Source organism: Martes martes (genome assembly GCF_963455335.1).
Source record: "Martes martes genome assembly, chromosome: 5".
NCBI lineage: Eukaryota > Metazoa > Chordata > Mammalia > Carnivora > Mustelidae > Martes > Martes martes.
Window position 1 is genome coordinate 131,068,424 of NC_137892.1, and position 22,807 is coordinate 131,091,230.

Genomic DNA, 22,807 nt, shown 5'->3' on the forward strand with positions numbered 1-22,807 from the left:
GGATCTCAAAGGATCTTGATGCTCCATGCAAAGGAGGGTGGGCTTCTCAAGGGGTCATAGAGGTCAAGTGATTAGGCATCCATACCAGAGAAAGTATTGATGATTCTGTACCTTTGGCTTGTCAAAAGGAGTCAGGGCTGTCCTTTGGAAAGAGAAAGGAGTCTGGGCAAGGTGAAAAAAAAAATATGCCCATACATTACCTAAGCATCATATTAATAGAAGATAGTGGGAGAAGATGAGAGCAATCAATACCAGAGTGAGGCCAGAGACATTTCACTCCCACCCACACTATTGCTCCACCTTGTCTCCAAGAGCAGAGAGTAAGTGTCTACGAAGTGAAGAGGATGAAGCATCTTTGAGCCAGAAGCTGCCATCTTACTCCAAGAGCTGTGGAAGCAAGGTTTTAGCCTGTGATGGGTCAGGAAAGGAGATGATCTTTGAACCGAACTGACATTAAAGTTTTTACGACAAGAAGGAATATATCCAATACTCCAACAAACAAAGAGAAATCTCGACTATAACTGAAATCATTCCTGGGAGAAAATTCCCCATGAGTCTCTTGCATTTCTGCACTGCCTTGTCAAGGATAGCTGTATTGTACAGCACAGAAGACAGGTACAGTGTCTCCTGAAGCAGAAAGCCAGTATAATAAAACTAATATCTCCTTTCAGAGCAAGAGTTAGCAAGTTTACTGCCCATACTAAACAACTTGGGTTCTATTAGCTTGAAATTCCTCTCCCGTAATACAACCTACTATGTGTGCAGTTGCAATATGGTCCTCTTTAGGTCACCCTGTGAGAATTGAGACTTAAGCAACTAGCATAAAAATGATAATTCTCTGTCAACTACTGTCGTTAAGAGTAATAATAATCTATCTTTTAGCTCCAACTAAAGAATCTTATGCCTTCTACCACTATCAGTAAAACTGTGGCAGGCTAACTGATCTCATTTTTTACAGTTTTAACAGAGCATACATGAGGCTGTGTATATCAGGGGATGTGGAGAAAAGGGAACCTTTGTGCACTGTTGGTGGAAATGCAAACTGGTGTAGTCACTATGGAAAACAGTATGGAGGTTCCTCAAATAATTAAAACTAGAACTATCATATGATCCACTAATTCCACATCTGGGTATTCATCTGAAGGAAATGAAAACATTAGCTCAAAAAAATGTACCCCGTGTTTATCAGTGTTATTTACTATAGCCAAGACACAGAAGCCTCCTGGAAAGGACTCTTGGCTACTTTTCTTGAATTAGTGATGTATTTATTGAGTTCCAGAGACAAATGTAAAGTTTCTCTCACCCAACTTAAGTATCTTAATTCCATAATTTCCTGTTAATAATATCCATCAAAAGGATTACATTGACTCTTTCCAAGCTGTTACTCAGGGGGAAATGTATACCTATACGTTCTTATCTTGACTTGTTTCTTATTAAGTCTTACAGTCTTTACACAGTTTCTTTTTCCTCTGAGAGCAAATGAATTATGAAAAAAAAAAAAACAGCTATGAAATTGATTTCAAGAAAAGTAGCCAAGAATCTTTTCCAGTGGGAGTGGTAACTTCAATATTTCAGATGGTTTTTATATAAATTGTCCCATTTGATTTTCACAAGAACATCAGATAGCATGGCAGGCATTTTTATACACATTTCACTAGTTTAATTCTGTCAGAATCTCAAGTGGGCTATTGTGGGGATTAGAAATAGAATTGAGAAGGGTCTCACACCCTTTAATTGTTCAATAAGTGGTAGCTGTCATTGCTATCATTTTATGTGTCTGAGATGTGAGACTCAGAGCGATTAGGATTATGGCTTCCCTCCATCTTCTGACTCACAGTCGGAAGTGCCTCATGGAGACCCCAGTTAATTTCTCCCTTCCAAGAATGGGGATTGATTTACCAATAGAAAAGTGACCAGCATAATTGGTCTGATGGTTTTCCACCTGCAGGACCTTAAGGTTTTAGGCTCAACAGTTACTTCTCGACAAAGGGGCTCTCCCAAGGCCCTGATCCCATCAACCTCCTACACTCCCAGTGTTTATCTTTAGAAGAGAAAACTTAGTCCTTTCCTCTTAAAGGGGGGGGGGGGGCGGGGAACACCTTTTGAAACAACTCCTGCTGCCAAATCCAGGCCTTGATTTGTGAAGTCTGGTCTTGGAAAAGTACTAAATCAAAGTAAAATGGATTTACATTTGTAAACTTTGTTCCCCCTTAATGGGATTAGAAAGACCACTCATATTAAACAAACAAAAACACCAGTCCAGCACTGAGACAGGTAAGATAGTAAATTAACTGCACACAAACTCTGCAAGTCAGTGTGAACTCAGGCCTAGAAATTTCATTTTAAGACAGTCTGAAGAGTTGAAAACCTCCCTATTGGTACATTTTCACACCTCCTCTCTACCTGAGCCATGAGAGCTGCTGGGGAAAGAAAAGCCACAAATGCAAATGCAATGAAGTTTGTGGGAGAGCAGTTAAAAGACAGGTCTTCTAAACCTAAACTTCTCCAGATGTGAAGATGTAAGTGCGAGGATTTAAATAAACTCAGACACAGTCAACAACGCGGCCGTTGAAAATCTTCTCAATATGCAGAGAAGAAATGCACAACATTTTCCAGAATATACAGCAGTAAAAAGTTTTCTTATTTAAAAAGAAAAACCATCTTAAGCATTCCCAAGTAAATTAGCTCTGAATATTTCAAGCACTAGGAGAACCTGGTCATCATCATCCGTATGACCCATTGTCTGCTCACACTTCTGAAAGAATTCTTGAAATCTTTTAATTACATCTGTTTACATTTTTATCTGTTCCCAAAGAGGACTGAGTGTTGTCTTCACTTTCTGGCCTCGGTTCTCACTGACATCAGATTTCTCCATGTGGAAATCAAGCAAAGCGTATGAAATAAAAGCGCGAAGTGTGTGATTTTTATCAATCTGTTTTGTCTTTGTGGCTTTGCCTATATAAGGAAGTTGCAACTAAATCTGTCAACTCAAGTGATAGTCTCATTTGATCTGAGAGAGAAAGGTCATGTCAGGGCTTAAGAAGTCACAGGGCTGGTGAGGGGGTCAAGTTGATAAAATAAGAAAAGGGGCCAATAGAAAAACCCATATTCTCATCCTAAAAGTTTAAAAAACTAAGAAGACTGGCAGAAGCCAGGTCAGCAAGAGATCGGGCAACTGGGTTTGAGGACCAAGGTGAGGGAAGTGGCCAAAAGAGGCACAGACCCAAATCAATCCATCTGAGGAACAAAGAGGTATCTGGGCATAATGTCTTAAGGGATCAGGAAATAGTCATGCAAATTCTCTGGAAGTCTCCCAGAAGCCTTTTCTCAAAGAGTGGCTATGAGACATTAAGAGGCATTTTAGGTGTGTCTGGTGTTTGTGCAAACATCTCCAACTGCAGACATCTAGATGGTATTGTCCTGCGGCTGAATCACCAAACAAAATGATTCTTGACTCCATGGACGCTGCTGTTAGCAAGCTCGGCCCTGAAATTCTGATGTTAAAATTGCTTTCACAGCCTACTTAAACACCACAGGGTGAGATCGATGATATTTTCCCTGGATAAGGCAAGCAGAATTTATGTTTATGCTTCTACTTGTCCAGTCTGCTTCCGGAACTCACCCCTACACTCACCATAATCTCAAGTAAAGGTAAAAGAATAAATGAGCTATTTCCTGTTGTGGCAATCAGATATTTTAAAATAAAAATGGGGAAGGCTGCCTCATTTACCTCCTCATATCACCAATGGTGGCCTCGTGAGAGTGGTACAGAAGGATTCCTGGCATGGAATAGCTCATTCTCAGTAGGTATTAGAAAGTTCCAATAGTTACAAAGGGTTGTATGGGACTGGGTTGCATTGAAGTGACCGCAGTAACCCCAGTGAATGTTCTCCTGAAAAAATACACTTATCATCATCTTATCTTGGATGCCCCAATTCTATTGACTGGACTGCCATGGACCCTCTATATATTGGCACACTGGCTGAATCTCTTCCCAAGACCACAGATAGAAAGCAGACTGATGCATATAGTTCTTGCCCAATATGGACTGATTAAATGCCAGTGGGTGCTATGGGTCTGAGACAGGATCTCCTAACCCTCAATGCTTAATTTCACGGTACTCTGAATAAATGAAATATTTTCAGAACTTGAGTATTCACCGTTCTCAGTTCTTTCTCATTAATATCTTCCCATAAAACTTCATCTGTAGGGATTATACCTCCCAGGATGTCGAACAATATCACTAAGCCACCTCTCCCCAACACAAACACACACATACACACATTCCTGACCAGTTATTTTCACTTTTTATCATCTCCAAAGAGATGTACAAGGAGGGAGAGTCATAACAGTAATCTTCATTGGGTTGTGGGGAGGGAAGAGGGATCTCAGAATACGGCGCCAATTTAGTAGGTACCTAGCTTCTAGATTGATGATTTACTGCGGAAACAGGAAATAGAGCAGAGAGGGAAAATTTTATCTACTTTTACCTGTCAAAGCTTGGGATACCTATTGTAAGTTTTTGATCCAATTCTCTTTGTAGTTTATGAAAATTCTTCATGGATACTTGTAATGGGTTTATTGTCAATGCTGGTTTATAGTAATCTAACTTTGGTGACTTTCCTCTGCCTTCACAGATACTTTTGTGCAGAGTTGAGACCAGCTGGATCATGGGCTGCAAACCATATGCCATTTACACCAGAAACCTCTTTCCCCTTTGGTCCTGCTTGCAATTACTCCCCTCTACTGATTTCCTGGATTTTTGGCACCTCGTTCCAGTTTTTACATCTGCTTCCTAACCGTTTGGTTTGGTGAATATCCCTTTCCAAGCTTCTTGGACTTAGGTTCTGCACACACTTCTGGGATCTGTTCCTTCCTTTGGTTTTGGTGACTTCTATCCTTCACTCCCAACCTACTATCATTTCAGTTTTTGTACTGATATGATCACTAAATGGACTTATCCCCCCATCCACCCAGAATGACAACCAAACACAGGGTAGTAATGATTATACAGTATAAGTATAGTCTTGAATCAGGGGAGTTTTTCTTTCTGGAGTATAAGTATTACATTGCTATTATGTATTTACTAATGTTTTTGTGTGTAGTCTATGGCCTTTGACCACTAAAGAAAATTCCCCCATCATGTGCACTAAAGAGAAAGTATATTCATTTAGACAAGAGCCTACGTGGGGTTTGGATTGCCAGAGAATATGTTATGTTTGGAAAACGAACACAAAATTATACATGAGATAATTTGAAGGTCTATATAAAAAGCTGAAACAAGCATATGAAATGTGATGTAAGTAAAATTTTGAGTTAAGATCTGGAACTCTTATGCTTACAGTATTATTTTAAACTTAATCTAATGAAACTAAACTGATTCAGAGGATGACTCTCACACCAGTCACGCTGAATTGTATTAATCCTCATCTTTCCTTATCTTTCTGGACACAGAGATGGGAAGAAAGAAGAATTTTGGCATTTGGTGCTCTTGACCAAGCACCGAAGCAGTTTACAAGTGAAGAAAGGCTTGTGCTCTTGAACTGACTGGGAATGATCTCACAGTGGATCTTAAAATATGCCAGTTAAATCTTGTTCTAAAATGTAATTATCTAGTTATTAAAATGAAGCATTGTAAGTTAGCTGCTATTGTTGGCAGCTGAAAGAAGAGCAGAACTGATTTAGAGAACTTAAGAGAATTCTTCAGATATCCTCCAAAAATCAGAAGGCCAGCACCATGAACAATGATGTCACTATCTTTAAGGTGACTATTCTAGTAATATGTTATCTGTGGATGTCCTGTCTCTCTAACTCTTCAAACTTTTATCATGCAGTTAAAACATCTACATTATTAATATATTTCCATGGAACAGTATACATTTCTTTATTCTTCTGATCTCAAAATCCCTTTTGGAGGGGGCACCTGGGTGGCTCACTTGGTTAGGTGACTGCCTTTGGCTCAGGTCATGATCCTGGAGTCCCAGGATCAAGTCCCACATCAGGCTCCCTGCTCAGCGGGGAGTCTGCTTCTCCCTCTGACCTCTCCCCTCTCATGGTCTCTCTGTCTCTCAAATAAATCAATAAAATCTTAAAAAAAAAATCCCTTTTGGATTAAAAAAAAAGGCGTGAGATACACAGCATACTTTTGAGTTGTCATTTAATTTGTTTAGTTACATATCATCTTTCCCTTTGTGAGAGGATATGATTGATTTATTGATTTTTTTAAAGCTTTTTATTTATTTATTTGGGAGAAAGAGAACACAGCAGGGAGGAGAGGCAGAGAGAGAAGCAAGCTCCCCACTGAGCAGGGAGCCCAATGTGGGGCTTGAGCCCAGAACCCTGGGATCATCACCTGACCCAAAGACAGTTGCTTAACCGACTGAGCCACCCAGATGCCCCTTTATTTTTTCTTTAAACATCTCGGTCTTATTCTTTGGAACTTGAGGTCAACATTCTTTGAGATATTACATCTTTGAGGGGCACCTGCATGGCCAGTTGGTTAAGCCTTTGCCTTCGGCTCAGGTCATGATCCCAGGGATCCTGTGATGGAGCCCCACATCATCATTCGGCTCCCTGCTCAGCGGGGAGCCTGCTTGTCCCTCTGCCCCTACCCCACTTGTGTGCTCTCTCTCTCTCTCAAACGGATAATAAATAAAATCTTTAAGAAAAAGATAGTACGTCTTTGAATCTAAAGTCTTAATCTGATGTGACTTAGTTTCCCTCTACATTTTTAAATACCTAATTTTTAAAATTGATTTTGTTTGCTGCTATATAGAACATTGAATTATACTACTAATGAATAAAGATGATGAGGACTTTTTATTGTCTTTCTCTACTTTTCTTTTTTAATGACACTTTTTCCTTCAGAAAAGTCTATAATTTAGGATATACAGTCTGCTGACTTTGACCCATTTCACTGCTGTGTTCGTTATTTTATTGTGATGCTGTTTGGGGGGAATTCGTGTTTATTGAAGAGGGGCTGTGTAGGGTGTGGACAACAATAGGAGATCATCAACAGTGAACTAGAGAGAAGAGAGCAAAAGCAGAACTTACGATTAAGATGCAGGAACATCTCTGAGAAAGTAGTTTCAGTTCAGCAGGACTATAGTTTGATTTTCACGAAGTGAACTCTGGGTACCGCCAACTTCACTGGCAACACAGTCTTCTATAGGGATAGCATGATATGCATTGAACAACAGTAGTCACAATTAGTTATTAACAAACTGTAAGCTCTTTGATGGCAGGATCTCCGTCTATTTATTCTTTGAATAACCTAAAATATTGCATTATCTATTAAAAAACTTGCTGAACTCCTCCAATGTAGCAGATTTTGCTGTTCATGAACTGGGAAGTCCTTGGCATTCAAGAGTTCAGTGTTGCAAGAGGGAAGACAGAGGGTAAGCCAGGAATCGCAGATAATTATGAACTTTTCTTCAAATGTTTGCATTTATACAATTCATCAACAAAAAATTTTAAGGCATGCATCCTCAATATATGTACTTTTATTCATAAATGTTTTATACATACCTCTATTAATGCTTAATATCTCAAGCTACAATTTATGCTAAAAGTTCATCATTAATGACCTTTGCTATAAATCTACATTCAAATAGCTTTCTTAATTATTTCAGTTTTTTAAATCTGATTTCCTTAGATAATTTTATTAATCTTAGCAAATGCTTTTTAATGTGAGCTCTGCCATCTTTTTTCCTCACAGGCACTTGCATTATTGGCATTATGTTTAATCCACGGTTTCTTTGCAGAAACTTTAAGAAGCCATTCTTTAAAGGCTTACTACAGGGGTGCCTGGGTGCCTCAGTTGGCTGGGCATCTGCCTTCAGCTCAGGTCATGATCCCAGATCCCTGGGATTGAGCTCCATTCTCCTCTCTCTGCTTCTCCCTTTCCCTCTGCTTCTTCTTCTCCCTCTGCCTTTCCCCTCCCCTGTTCTCTCACTCAAATGAATAAACAATATCTTAAAATATATATATAGGCTTGCTGCAAAACTTTAACTTGATAACATAATACATAAATCTAAAAATCTGGGCACACGCCAGATTGCCAGTGGGGTCTTGTGGCCCAGTCCCTTGAGAGGTGAACCCCCCTAGCAAGCATTCATACGTAAGAAATCTCTTACATATACACCCAACCTTCATGTACCCTCCCCAACTCATGTGCAATGCTATTCTATGTAATACCACTGCTCAATCATGAACCAAATAAAAGATCAGAACATAGAATGGCATTTTCCATTTGAATAAGTCTGTGAGGAAAAATGCCAATGAGCGATTTGATGGAAAAAATGTTAGGTAAAACCATTAAGAAAACACAAAGTTTGAAAATGGAAAGAGCTAAAATTTGTCCACATGGGGGAAAATAAGCAATCCACCAAAATATAGAATACAGATACAGTAGTAGAAAGATGTAAGAAGAGAAAGACATTGAAATGACATTAATGGAAGGTTTACGAATCTTTTTGTTTGTTTGTTTTTAAGATTTATATATTTATTTGAGAGAGAGAGGGCACCAGCACAGGGGAGAGGCACAGGGAGAGGGAGAAGCAGGCTCCCTATAGGGAGCCCGACAAGGGACTCGATTCCAGGACCACAGGATCATGACCTGAGCCGAAGGCAGAAACTTAACCAACTGAGCCACCCAGGTGTCCCCACAATAACATTTTTAAGCAACTTCTGCTCTGTTTATAAATATGTCAGCCAACAAAATGTTGCTTCTTGTCATCAAACTTTGATACAATAAGAAATAACAATATAATGCAAGTAAATAGAAAAAAAAAAGGGACACCTCTTTTACTGAAAGCCATTTAATTTTTCATGCAGACCACTTTTTGAAATACATGGTCAGATAAGAATTAAGACATTGAAACACATCACACAGTTACTAATTCCTTTTTTTTTTTTTTAAGATTTTATTTATTCACTTGAAAGAGAGAGCACAAATGGAGGGGACAGCAGAGGGAGAGGGAGAAGCAGACTCCCCGCTGAGCAGGGAGCCTAATGCAGGGCTCAAACCCAGGATCCTGAGATCATGTTCTGAGCTGAAGACAACTGACTGAGCCACCCAGGCATCCCAGTTATTATTTCTTAATACACAGATGCTAAAACATAGTTTGTTATTAAAAGTCATCCAAGAAATGCAGATTCACATTGCTTCCCAGAAATTTCTTTTGCATGTAATTGGCAAAATGAAGAAATTTAACATCTTAGGTTCATATGTGTATCTTTTAGCTGCCCAGAGAATGCAAAAATATTTTAAAACCCAAAGATGATATGGATCTAATTTATGGTTTCCTGTCTTGCTAAATTAAGTGGATATAGACAACATTCAGAATACACCTTTTTTAAAACTGAGGAAATGCCATCTGAGCTATTTGTAACAGTTACTTTTATTTAAACAGAAAGACAAAGGCATTCATGCAATTCTTCAGGCCAGCAATGGTTTGATGTGACGAAGAGAAACAATCATCAAAATGCAGCTCCTTAAGTAAGTGTCTGATTTCACACTTTGAGAAAATGTGAAATCTTTCTGGTTGAGCCAGCAAGAATTGAGAAAGATTAAGAAAGTGTTTAAAGATGTTCATTAAAAAGTAGTTATAAAGATGTGAAAGAGACACGGCACCAAGCATGCCAAATAGAGTAAAACTGTCATCAAAAAGATTCAACAGCTATGAAAAGAGTTCTTCAAAATCTGCCATGTTTTTTTTTTCTAGATAACAAAATCTATCAATTCCAAATGTCCACATTAGTCATGCATAAAGGCACCACTGTTTCACAGAAAACAATCATTTCCAAGGAATCCTTGCTTTTTATCACATCCACCAAAAAGGCTAGAAAAAGTCAGCTTCTTGAGAGTGTAATTCTAAGTGAAGTTTTAGTTCTCAGTGAACTTTTTAGTCATAAGATGTTTTGCCAGAACATGAGCATTATAGCTATTTGGTTTTGCTTAAAGTTTTGTAGTCACAATTTTTGTTATTCTATTTTTATTTTATTTTTCATGACACTGTTTTAAAGATTATAGAAGAACAACACACTCATATTAATTTGGGAAATAATACAAGACATAGAAAGAAAAGGTTAAAAGTTTTTTTCCTTCTCCAAAATCTCTATGTTCATTGCTCTAGGAAATGTGCTAATAGCCTGGTATGTTTTCTTCCACATAGGTTTCCTGCCTCATAAATACTTATCAACTCATAAATATATGTATATCCATTTTGATTTTTTATTCTTATTGCACTGATTTTTTTAAAAAAACAAAACAGTAATTCTGCAACTTGCTTTTTAAATTGAACTGTGTGTCCCTGCCATTCAGATCAATACAGTTAATGATTAGCACAATTGTTTTAATAGTTACACGGTATCTATAGTATGGCTTATTCCATCGTTTGTGTGTGACTGTGTGTGTGTGTGTGTGTGTGTGTAAATGGTATTCAGGGATCTCCCCTCCCCTGTATTTCCCCACTACCAACAATGCTGAAAAAAAAAAAAATCTTGATTCCCTTTATATAATGTTTGCTATTTCATTAATTTCTATTAATTTTTATTATGTTCCTCCACTTTCTCTGGGGTTTATTCATGGTATCTTTTGAAATTTCCCTTCCATAATATACATTTAAAGCTGTGACTGTCTCTCAGAGTACAAGAGAACTATTCATGTAGCTGCAGGTCAGCCTCCTAAAGTAGGGAGCAATAATGAGAGGAAAGCCTGCGAAGGGAAGATATCAGGTTTCCTTGATTTCTTTTTCTTGAATGGATTCCCCAATCTTTTTCTTTAGTCACTTGTTAATACTTTTAAATGGATTATACTTATTATTTATCTAGCTATTCTAGCTTTAGGCTTTTTTAATAGAAATCTTATTTATAAATGACATATTCTACCATTACTAAAACCTGAAATTTACTTTTATATATGATGTAATCTATGCTTTTCCCCAAATAAAGAATTGTGTCAATGTCATTAATTATATGAACCATCATTTTCCTCAGAATTAATTTTGCTAAGCCAAACCTTTGATTATGAACTAAATGTCTGGCTTAACAAAATTAGCATTCACTTAATTAATAATTAATTCATAACTGAAGTATATAATATATAATATCATATATATAAAACTAAATCGAATGCTGGTCTCTCTATTCTGTTTGACTACTTATTTGTCCATTCCTGTAGCAGTATTTTGTTGCATTAGTTATGATTAATTTGAGCATTCCAATTTTGCTATATCAGTATTAAAAATCATTTTCTTTTTTTTTTCTTTTAAGATTTTATTTATTTATTGGACAGATGGAGATCACAAGTAGGCAGAGAAGCAGGCAAAGAGAGAGGAGGAAGCAGGCTCCCCGCGGAGGAGAGAGCCCGATGTGGGTCTCGATCCCAGGATCCTGGGATCATTACCCGAGCCGAAGGCAGAGGTTTTAACCAATTGAGCCACGCAGGCACCCCTAAAAATCATTTTTTTATATGATTTCTTAAGTGGTGAATATTGTAGCTTCTAATACCTATTTAGTTTGCAGGATGGTAAATCTTTACAAGGTTAAGTCACCTCATCAGTGAACAGAGTATGTTTATTTACTTTAATTCTATTTGTGACATTAAAAAAATTTTTATCTATAAGGGTCTTTTTTTCAAGTCTTTTTAACAGATAATCTAGTTGTGTCACTTTGTAAAAATGGTATATTATTTGTTTGGGACATTCTGACTATTTAGCTATTGATTTTGTGAGGTTTCCTATGTGGATGTCTATAAAATACACAAATAATAATAGTTTTATTTATTTTCTAATTCTTATGTATGTTTTTCTTTTCTTGAGCATTAGCCAGGATTTCTAATACAGTTTTAAATAGCAGTGATGATACTGAACATCCTTGTCTCAATCCCGCTCTTGATCCCATTAAGTTTATCTGAGTATTATGTTTGTAGAGATTCATGTATGCAGTTTTTATAAAGTGAAAAAAGGTTCCTGTGTCTAATTTTTTGAGCCTTTCAAGTAATAAATAGACGGTGAGATATTTGTATTGCTTTCTCCAAATCCATTGAGGGAATATTATTTTCCTTATGATCCATTAAATAATGAAATACATTGAAAGTTATCTGATACTGAACCATCCTTTAATTTCACAGAGACCCTTACTTAAGAAATTCTTGATTATTATTTAAATCATCCATTCCTTCGATTTGTACTTATGTTTCAGAAATTCCACGATAAAGATGTTGATGCTTCCTTCCTTTCTTAGCTCTTAGAGTTCCTAATTCTTTATAACTTTTTGACGTCTTCTGAAAAAAGTTATTCAATTAGAAATTCTTACCCACTAACTCATTATTTGGCTAGTCATCCTCTCAGAAGAGCTCTTTATTTAAACAATTTCATTTTTCATTCTCAGTATTTCCCCTCAGATACTTTATATAACTGCTTGCTCCTACTTCATATTATTACTACCTTATTCCTGTGAGAATTTATATTTATTTTAATTTCTTGACTTTTTCAAAAATCTTTATTCTATGATAGCAAATCACGGATAACAGTGCAGCTCTCCGCCCGGGCACTGGTTCTATGGAGGTTTCGGCGCTGGCATTTTTGAACCCACAGCTGATGGCTCACAGGAATTTCCTCACTTACATCTCACTTGCATGACATAAGACCGTTTTTCTCATCTGTTCCCATTTATTCCAGAATGGTTTTTAATGATCTAAACTGTAACCACTATATTTTTATTCTGAATAATTTCTGAAATCCACCTTTCTCATATAACCCCAAATTTATCATTAAAAAATCATTTATTCAGGGATAATCACTAAATCTACGTTCAACCTCTTTCCTACCTTCTTTAACTAATTGTGTCAGGTGAACTATGTAATCATTCCCAAAGTAGTATTGAGGGCTGTCATTTAAGGCTCATAGGGCTTCCTCAAAAGAACATTGTTTTCTAAAACACACTGGAAGCCTGATACATTACTTGAGAAGCTTTGTAAGAACTTAAATCTATAATGATTCACTTGAGAGAAGATCTGATAGAACAAAAAAACCCACACCTGCTTTACATGCGAGCATTTATGTAGTCACTCTTCTTGCTTATTCCCCATAATTCTGAAATAATTGACTCATTTAGGATATAAATTCTCCCTTAAGTGCAGCTCTTTTATGTCTCCTAGGTAAGTTTTATTTTCAGTTTCTCTTTGACTCAGGGGTTACTAATAAGCGATTCTTAATTTCCAATATTTCACCCTGTATTGCTGATTTCTAGTTTTATTAGATTATCATTGAATATATACAAGTGGTTTTTTGTTTTTTGTTTTGCCCCAACAAACAAACAAGCAAATACCTGGTAAACCCTTACCCTTCTAGGAGCCATGTGGGAGAAGTCTCTCTCCTCTAGGTACTCTCCTTGTGCCAAGTGCGTTTCTCCCCCAGCTGCTGGGATGGGGAACAGTTCAGGCCAGTAGCACAGAGACCCTCCTGTTCTAACAGCGCTGGCATGAGCAAACAGTGTCACCAAGCGCAAGCCCGGGCGTAGCCGCTCTGCAAAGGAATCAACAGGATTCTGCCACTTGAAGTATTCCTGGAAGATGTTTGCCCGGTTTCTGAGTACAGTCGTCTTCCCTGCCAATAGTCTCTTGGCTTCTGCCTGGTAGCAGACAGAAGGAGGTCCTACAGCTCCTCTGCCTCCCGTGGATCTCAGCAGAGTCCCAGCCTGCTGTGTCCCCTCCAGGTGAGGGCAGCAAGCCTCTCAGTATTTTGTAAACTCCCGGAGAGAGAGATGGGAGGACGAGGGCATGGAGGAATGTGGCCAAAATGTCATCCTCCTGGAATTTCTCCAGCTGGCAGCCAAGAAAGTCTGAATCCAATGTTTCAGTAGCAATCTTAAACACAGATGAGATGATCACACTGTCTCCAGTATGGGTCTAAACGGATGTTACAAATACATTCTGTGAGATATTAATAGGTGATAAGTCAAGTACGGAAAGATTGGCCAAATAAATGCATTTGGAAAACAGTTATATCTGAAAAGTTTCTCTCCTGCAAGATTTTTAAGAGGCTTGAGTATGTGAATATACATTATTACTGTCTGAGGTACAGTTCACGGTGTTTCTGATTATTTTGACCTAAAAGCGCTTTTTTGTCATGTTGTTATTATGGCTGTTGTCATTGTTTTAACATCACTTCCAAGACAGTATTTCTATAAAACATATTTTGGAAAAAGTTGGCCTATACTTTTCCTCCAAAAAATTACAAAGTATATTATTAGTTTCTCAATTTTCAAGATAGTTATTATACAATTTTAATTATGGAAAATTATACAATTTTAAGTACTGAAAATAATTTATGTAGTTGATAAAAGCAATTAAATCATCAAAAATTATTTTATGATTTTAATAGTCAAACCACACAATAGGGGATAGAATACAGACTTGGTCTCTCCCATCCTAACATTCAGCCCAACTCCCCAGAAGTTAACACACACACACACACACACACACACACACACACACACATTTTCTAAACAATTTATGTAATTAGTCACATATTCTAATCCCTGTTTGGGTCATTTGCAAAATAGTCTTAATTTTACCTTTGGATTTCTCTGCATTACCCGCATACTGCTCACGCTTAATAATTGTGTGGTATTCCATTATATGGATATATTATAATTTATTTAATTACTCCCCCCCTATTGAAAGGCTTTTAGATTCTTCTGGTTTTTCACAATTATAAACAAAACAGAAGTGAATAACCTTATAGATTATTTAGATACACTAAACAGTGTAAGTTTTTTGTAGGCTAGATTTCTAGAAGGGGAATTCCTGTGCTAAATATCAAGCATATTTTTTAATTTTTAAGTTTGATTTAAGTTTTTTTAAGAAATCATGCTGAATTTTGCCAAATGGCTTTATTTTTGGTCATCCAATTTATTAATATGATGAATTATATTAACAGAGTTTTAAATAGTGTATCATCTTTATATTCCAGAAATATACTCTATTTTTAAAAAAATATTGATCTTTAGATGGACTTCAGGATTTTATACATGTGATTTATTTAAGATTTTATGTTGACATTCGTAAACAATGTATCTATACTTGTTTCGACTGTCAAAAGTTTTGGCAGTCTACACTCAGAAAAAAATTTTAAAGTATTGGAATTTTCCATTCTTTCAAAGTTTAATTGACTTCACCTGTGACTCCATCTAGGAATGGTGTTTTTAAAAAGTGACTATTTGGAAATTGTCTTAATTATTTACCATAATTACGTTTAGATTTTCTATCTCATCTATGACAAAATTACATATATTTTTAGAATAAACTACAGTGGGGTGCCTGGGTGCCTCAGTCTGTGAAGTGTCAGACTCTTGATTTCAGCTCAGGTCGTGATCTCAGAGTCGTTAGATCAGCTCCACGTTGGGGTTATGCTGGGCATGGAGCCTGCTTAAGATTCTCTCTCTGCCACTCCCTCTGCCCCCTCCTCCCCCAAAAAAAGGTAAAAAAAAAAAAATTGGATAAACTACATGATATCTGTGTTTTAGTAACTGTATAGAGTTGTGCAAAATACTTTTATATTTTTTTCACATTTCTAGATAACCTTGGTTATTTGCCCATTTTTAGCCCTCAACTTTTAACAGATGTGAGCTGAAGCTAACCAATGAGGTTCATGCTCACTGGGGTGGGACAACTCTGAGGCATGGTCTGTGTCTAGCTAAACGGAGTCCTGCCGTCCAAAGCAGTAATCTATTCCATTTTACACCACATCCCATCTGGTGATTTTTTGGATCACTTTCCAAGGAAGTTATTTGCACTGAAATCTTTGTCTCCATGTCTAAACCCTGGCGAAAAGCAACCTAGACACTCACCCAGAGAGACTCTTCTCCAGCAGCTCCACAGAAAAATTCATTAAAGCCTTATTACCGTTAATTCTGAGTCTTACTCTTTTCTCCTAGGGTCAGAAGAGAGAGAAATTAGGCATTGCGGGATGATAGTCAATGATGAAAAGAAAGGCCTTTTTAGGAATACTATTTTCAAATTCAATGAAGAAGGAACTAGTTCACAAAGAGTGTTGCCCATCATTTCATGATTCACATTAGTCAAATTAGTTTGTTCTCTACAAATTTGTTACTGAATAACAAGGATTTCTTATATTGCTATAAAATATTGTATTATGCTACAAAAAGAACTGGTAGAGAAAACTAAGCTGTCATAATTCTAACTTGCCCTTCTTAATTAACTTAATAAAAATAATCTGCATTTGCCTACACTTTATCTTCAGAATCCAGTGTAATGTTCTAAAATTTGAAGAGCTTTATGATTACTAATCACAATTTGGGATTCACAACTCTCTATACAGTATGTGCTTGTATCAAATAATGAAAACTGATGCCAAACAAAATCAAATAGAATCTTAGTATTTAAAAAAGTACTCCCAGTACCAAAAAGGACACACATTTGAAGAAATACATATTAATCTGCTATTACTATAACATAACTAATCTACCCTTACACGATGGATTTCTCTTGTGATTTACCATAACCTTAGTTATATCGGAAGACTGCTATTTTCAACAGTGGCTGTGAGTCACTGGGTGTTTATGACAGCCCATCCCTTCCAGCTATGGTATTGGCTAAAGAAGATTCAGAGCAGTACTTATGTGTTCAGATGAGCAAACCTTATTCTTACTGATCATGACAACTTTCTGCTACTAAGATGTGTCCTCAAATACATTTATATTATCTTATAGGGAGCTGATTGTCTCACGCAGGCTAAACATTCCTAGTCTATTTCAAATGGATGTTTACAATAAACAAATCTTTTGTTGCATTTTCCCTGAGAAGTAATTTACTTTTTCCATGATCATTTAACAACTCTTTTTGATGTCATGTTATTCTTGTTAAATCTCCTTCACCCAAACTCACACCTCTCAAGGCTCCTTGTAGATTTTGAAGATAGACTCAGTCTAAAAATTCATATAAAGAATGCCCCTACACCTGGGTGGCTCAGTGGGTTAAAGTCTCTGCCTTCAGCTCAGGTCATGATCCCAGGGTTCTGGGATCGAGCCCCACATCGGGCTCTCTGCTCAGCAGTAAGCCTGCTTCCTCCTCTCTCTCTCTGCCTGCCTCTCTGTCCACTTGTGATCTCTGTCAAATAAATAAATAAAATATTTAAAGAATGCCCTTGTAAGCATATGTTTTTATTAATCTGGACTCAATTCATGTTTGTTCTCTACAAATTTATAATTTCACTCTCAATAAGATAACCAAAGACAATTTTATAGGAAAAATAATGTAATTCTTTTTACTTGTATTCTTTAATAAAATCTACATATGTTAAGAGAAAATACAATTTGAATGGGCTTTTAAAACTGCTATTTTTATTAACATAGATCTTCCTTTGTAAATTTGACTCATTATTTGCAAAAGTGTAATTCAGAAAAAAAACTTTTAGTAAAGTATGGATATAATCTATTGTTAATAGGCCTATTTTTCTTCCATTGGTCTTTAAAAATATGGCCTAAATTAATGGAAGCCTGCTGAAAGAAAATTTAAAGAAGTTTGGAGAGAAAAATAAAACAAGATGAAATCAGAGAGGGAGACAAACCATAAGAGACTCTTAATCATAGGAAGCAAACTGAGGGTTGCTGGAGGGGAGTGGGGTGGGGGATGGGGTAACTGGGTGATGGATATTAAGGACGGCATGGATGTAAATGGCACGAATATTATATAAGACTGATGAATCACAGAACTCTACCTCTGAAATTAATAATGCATTACATGTTAATTAATAGAATTTAAATTAAAATAATATAAAAAGAAGGGGCAGTGGGAAAAAAACAAAGAAGCTTGGAATTACATTCTCGAATCCGTATCTTTTTTATAAGATTTTTATTATTTATTTATTTGAGAGAGAGTGAGAGAGGGGGAGAAGCATACTCCCCACTCCCTTGAGCAGGGAGTCCACCTGCAGGGTTCAATCCCAAGACACTAGGATCATGACCCCAGAAGGTGGACACTTAACTGACTAAGTCACACAGGCGTCCCTCGATTTCATCTTTTTAACTAAATTGTGTTCTGTTATGAAAATTAACTACAGTGTTTAATGTATTTTTTTCTTTAGATAATGTTCTAAGAAAAGTAACTTTCTAGAGAAAACTTCAGGTGTGATGGCAAATATAATGAGCTATTATCTAAAGACAAAGATTTGGTTGTTAATATACAAAATGGTGAAATAAGCAAAATTTGTCATGAATACTCATGTACCACTTATTCTTTTGAAGGGAGGAAGGAAGAGACCCTGACCACTGTCCCAAGTCTTGATAAGTACCAACTCCATCCCCAACCTGGACAGGGAAGATACCCTAAACCAAGTAGGACCAGAGATGCCAACTGTTCAGTCCACAAGTGAGTCAACTAAGAAACAGAAAGAGCAGGTAATTACTTAATTTCCACAAATGGGGCCCAAATTAGAAAAACTGTACCTGTCTGCTGATTGTTAGTTCATGGGTCATATTGCACTTCTGATCATAAAGCCACTCATATCCAGGAAGTCACAGAAATTATTATTGACCTTCTAAGGGCCAAGGAAGTTAATTGTAGCATTTTTCATTAATACAGTGTGGAAACACATTCAGGCCATATTCCAGGGTGACTCTTAAAATTTAGCTCCTACTCAATCTCTGCTAGCAAGCTTGCACATTGTCTCCCTCAACACAGTCCAGGATAGGTGCCCCTCCCACGGCCTTCTTTGGTTCCCTTTTTCTATCAGGATACTTTCCCTGCTTTGATTGCCTTATTTCTTGTCTGTCTCCTCCAGTGAATTATGCTTTTTGAGTACAGAAATCACACTCACGCATCTTTATGACCTAAAATCATATTATGGCCTCCAAAATAGTAGGTTCCCATTCAGCACATATTTTTCTAAATGGATGAGTGAATGGCCATTCACTCTTCCAAGACTCTATTGTTATCGTCTCCCCAGATGACCTGCTCACAGCTTACTCTCAGCCAATGAAGATGTTAGCTGATACGGGTTACCATGGTTTTTCCTTTTAAGGATGGTTGAATTTTCAAGGGGGACACACTAGAATCTAAAGAAATTCTGATAACGGACTTTCGGGAATGATAATAGACAACCAGGGAGGTATTATTTTAAACAGAGACACTCTCCATATCATATTATGTGGATGGCCTGTGCCATCACCTCGTAAAGCCAGCCTAGCTTTAATGTTATGTAGAAATGTACAGATATGTTTATTTGCAGAGAGAATCAATGAGTCAGATGGATTCTAGGATACATGGAACCATACTGCTGCAATTGAACATGACTAGATGAAACTTCCTCTTGGTTTGCTTGGAAATGCCTCTGGTACGAAATGCAGTGAAAGAGAGGAAGGAAAATGCCCTGTCTTGTCATCAGGGGTACAGCGGTTAGTTGCAACTTCAGTAAGCATGCGTCTAATAGTTGCTGAGACATCCACGTTTTGCTATTTTGCTTCTCACCTGTTAATGATTCCAAATGTATGACATTTGAAAAAGACATAAATCATTAGTTCCAAGTTAGAACAGCAATTCTAAACCAAGCAATGTGTTTGGCATTTGCAGAAATGCTTTATTGGAATGATCAAGGGGTTGAAAGGCTGGAGTTAGGTATAATGATCATTTCCCTTAAACGGGAGAAGGTCATGATGAAAGTTGCTTTTTATCAGTAATTAGAGTTCTATAGCAGCAACATGTCCTAATTATGATATTTAGACCATTAGCAGATGAACAATGTTATTTAGATTCTGCTACGGAAAATCACCCCAGGCCATGTGGCATCTTATGGAATGATTGAGTATAATGCTATTTGTGGTTTCCATCTCACACACTTACCCTACCCGCCTCACATACACACTCCATCTGGACTCATTTATTAAGGGCACTTTAGTGTTCAACACAGAACTTGAAAAGTGGCACCTCAATGGGCTCGGAGATGAAAACAAACATCCCTGTATCTTATTAAATTTTGCACAACATGGAAAACATTATGAATGGTGAGATAGAGTGAAACTTTAGTATGTAATGAGCAACAAACATTTCTGAATGACCACAGTCCCCTTTGAATCATACTTTCAGAAACACAGGCAAGGAAATCAGGAAGCTCCAGAGTCAGAAATTAGAAAATATCTAGAAGTGACTTCAAAATGATTTGCCCGAGCATTTTTCGAGGTGAACTGATCAAACCCATTCACACTCATCATTCACCATTCAGTGTTAGGCACTATATAGGCATGAAGGGTAGGAGGAATCCTGCCTTATAGATGCTTTTGTTTAGATGAGTCTGAAATGTTAAAAAAAAAAATCTGTCTAGCAGACTATGAACATGGATTGTTGGTACAGGTACATGGACGCCTTTGTATGTTTCCAGAGTGAGAAAGAAGTAACACTGGTTTGATGTTCCCACAGCCACAGATGGGTGTGAAGCACCATGGAATTTCCCTGGTCTAACTTGTGTTGTTGGTCCCACGTGGCTTGCCATGGGCTGGCAATCTAATGTCACTTGACCCAAGCAGAGCTCAATCACTCTGTTGCAGGACAACAGTACTTGGGAGTTTAAGAGCTCTTTTGTTTCAGGAAATTTTGCCAATTATTCAATCTAGGGTTTCATTTGCTTAATGACTTCCTCATTTTACCATCTAATGTGCTTCCCCATTCCTTCATCTTTTTGCCTTTTTATTTTGTTTAGTTATTCTTTGGTCTAGCTATGGCTAATTTAATCTTTACTCCTAAGTCAATGCCTCTAACCCCTGGAGGCACAAGGCCAAAGGCCAAATGACTTTAACCGCCAATGTATAAAAACTCTCAAAGTTTGATGGGGTGGGTGTCATTACTGGGGACACAGAAGCGGGGGGATGTCTACACCGTCAGGCATAGTAAAGTGTCAACTCTGAGCTGCAATCATTCAATACTAAGGCCTTTTATTGGGGGTAGTAGAGCTTTTAAGGGTCTTTCCTCTCATGTTTATTTAGGCATTTTATCCCATTAATTGGGTGGGAGGGATTGAGGAGTTTATAGAAACAAGTTCAATAAGCACAAATGGGAGTTACCGATCCTGGGTAATGTGTGGCCACTTGGATCTGTAAGAGGGAATGTGTTTTGTGGAAAATCCTTAAACACATTTCTATAAAATGTTTAACAGAATTTGTGCACAATATAATAATACTTAAAATTTTTACTAAACAGTCGAATTCCTCCCAACTTACAGTATGACAAACATATAAAGCACTGAAAGAAATCTTAGAGGCTTTAAACATATCAATATGTGCCCATTGCTCCTTTGTCAAATCTGTGATTTTCTTTTCGTCAAAATCAATACCAGATGCATACGAGTACTCAATAAATGTTAGTTAACTGGGGTAATTTTTACTTATATTCATCACAGTTTTCTTCCTTTAATTATTTGTGGTTTTGTGTTCCATAAATGTTAATCTTATTTTGTCAGTCCTCTACCCTTTAAGTTTTAATTTTAAGCTTTCTTTGCATTTCTTTCCAGTATCTTCAGGTTTTGTTGTCAGAATTTATACTTTGTACTCTTTCTGTCACTTACTCAAGTTTGTCTTTTTTCCACTTTGGACACTTTTCTTTATGATTCCTTGCCAGTGTTTGTTGCCTTTGCAAGTGACCTTACACTGATTTTCATTTTAAACAGCTTAAACTTTTCCAAAGAATTTTTCAAGTCCTGTTTTAAAATCTGTTTCATAAAATGGTTTTTACAGAAATTAGAGATTGAAAAACGTGTGGTATTCAGATATTGTGTCATTTTTTTCATTCAGTGAATACACAACTATTTGAAACTCCTAGTTCTTATCTCTAAGACAATGTTTAAAGTCAGTATTTCATTAGCTGGGAAGTAATTCTGATTAGGTAATGCCAGTAATTTTCATATTTTATATTATATCTAGCATATAGTACCCATTCAATAAGTGAAAATTACTTTCTGTTATCTGATATACTTTGGGTCCCAGGAAATCCTTTTACATAACAAGGGAGAACATTACATTGGGATCAAATTGTCAGGGAAATAAGGTGGATCATCTTCTTCTTTTGGGAGTCAATTTATCTATCTTTTATGCTAACAATGGGTTTCAGAGTATTTCAAGGAATTTTGGGGGCCCTTTTAATATAGCCAAAAGAACATCTACCAGCAAGTGCAAGAGAATTCTTCCAATGATTCTATTAGATTAAACGGCTTCAGATCTTTGAGGATCAGTATTCATGGAAAATACCATGTATGATGTTTCTAAATATAAACTCACACAAATTGTTATTATTTCCAAGCATCACAGGTCGAACCGGGTTATCACTCTCTGTGCCTTCAGATACCTTAGCAATTGATTTGAAACATCACATATTCCATTTAGTGGTAGCAACCATCAAAATAGCCAAAATGACTACACTGGCATGCCAAGTCCAGTCCAGCAGTAACATATAAACATGATCATCATTAGCAAATACGGGCCAGATGTTCATCCTCCAAGAATCTACGGGAATCATTACTTGTGTTATGGTGTGTAGTTAGTCTTGACATGAAAAAAACAAACTTAATTTATCATAGAAGAAAGTACAAAATTTCAAACGATCCTACTGCACCTCTAGAAAAAAGAAACTGTGAGATTTTCTTAAGTATAGTTGATACTGTTGGATATTGATGCTATTAAGTTGTTCGACAAGAGTAATCCTGCCATCTATTCCTAACTGTAGTTCCTTCTTATACCATCTGATCTGCTTTATTAGATCTGATTACTTTATTAGCATGGCCTGATTTAAAAAGAGTGA

At 36.9% G+C, this 22,807-nt stretch overlaps 1 protein-coding gene across 6 annotated transcripts in view; it reads right to left on the reverse strand.

Moving 5' to 3' along the window:
• The window catches only part of MRPS30 (mitochondrial ribosomal protein S30), a 735,966-nt gene that overhangs the window by 39,673 nt on the left and 673,486 nt on the right, over positions 1 to 22,807 (reverse strand). For 5 of the 6 annotated variants that reach the window (XM_080804119.1, XM_080804118.1, XM_080804122.1 and 2 more), the window contains 3 exons: positions 15,856 to 15,938; positions 13,348 to 13,912; positions 7,054 to 7,165 (listed from right to left, as the gene is read on the reverse strand). The gene's annotated coding sequence lies outside the window, so the exon portion shown is untranslated. The remainder of the gene's footprint in view (positions 1 to 7,053; positions 7,166 to 13,347; positions 13,913 to 15,855; positions 15,939 to 22,807) is intronic. The other variant, XM_080804120.1, reaches the window with a different exon arrangement.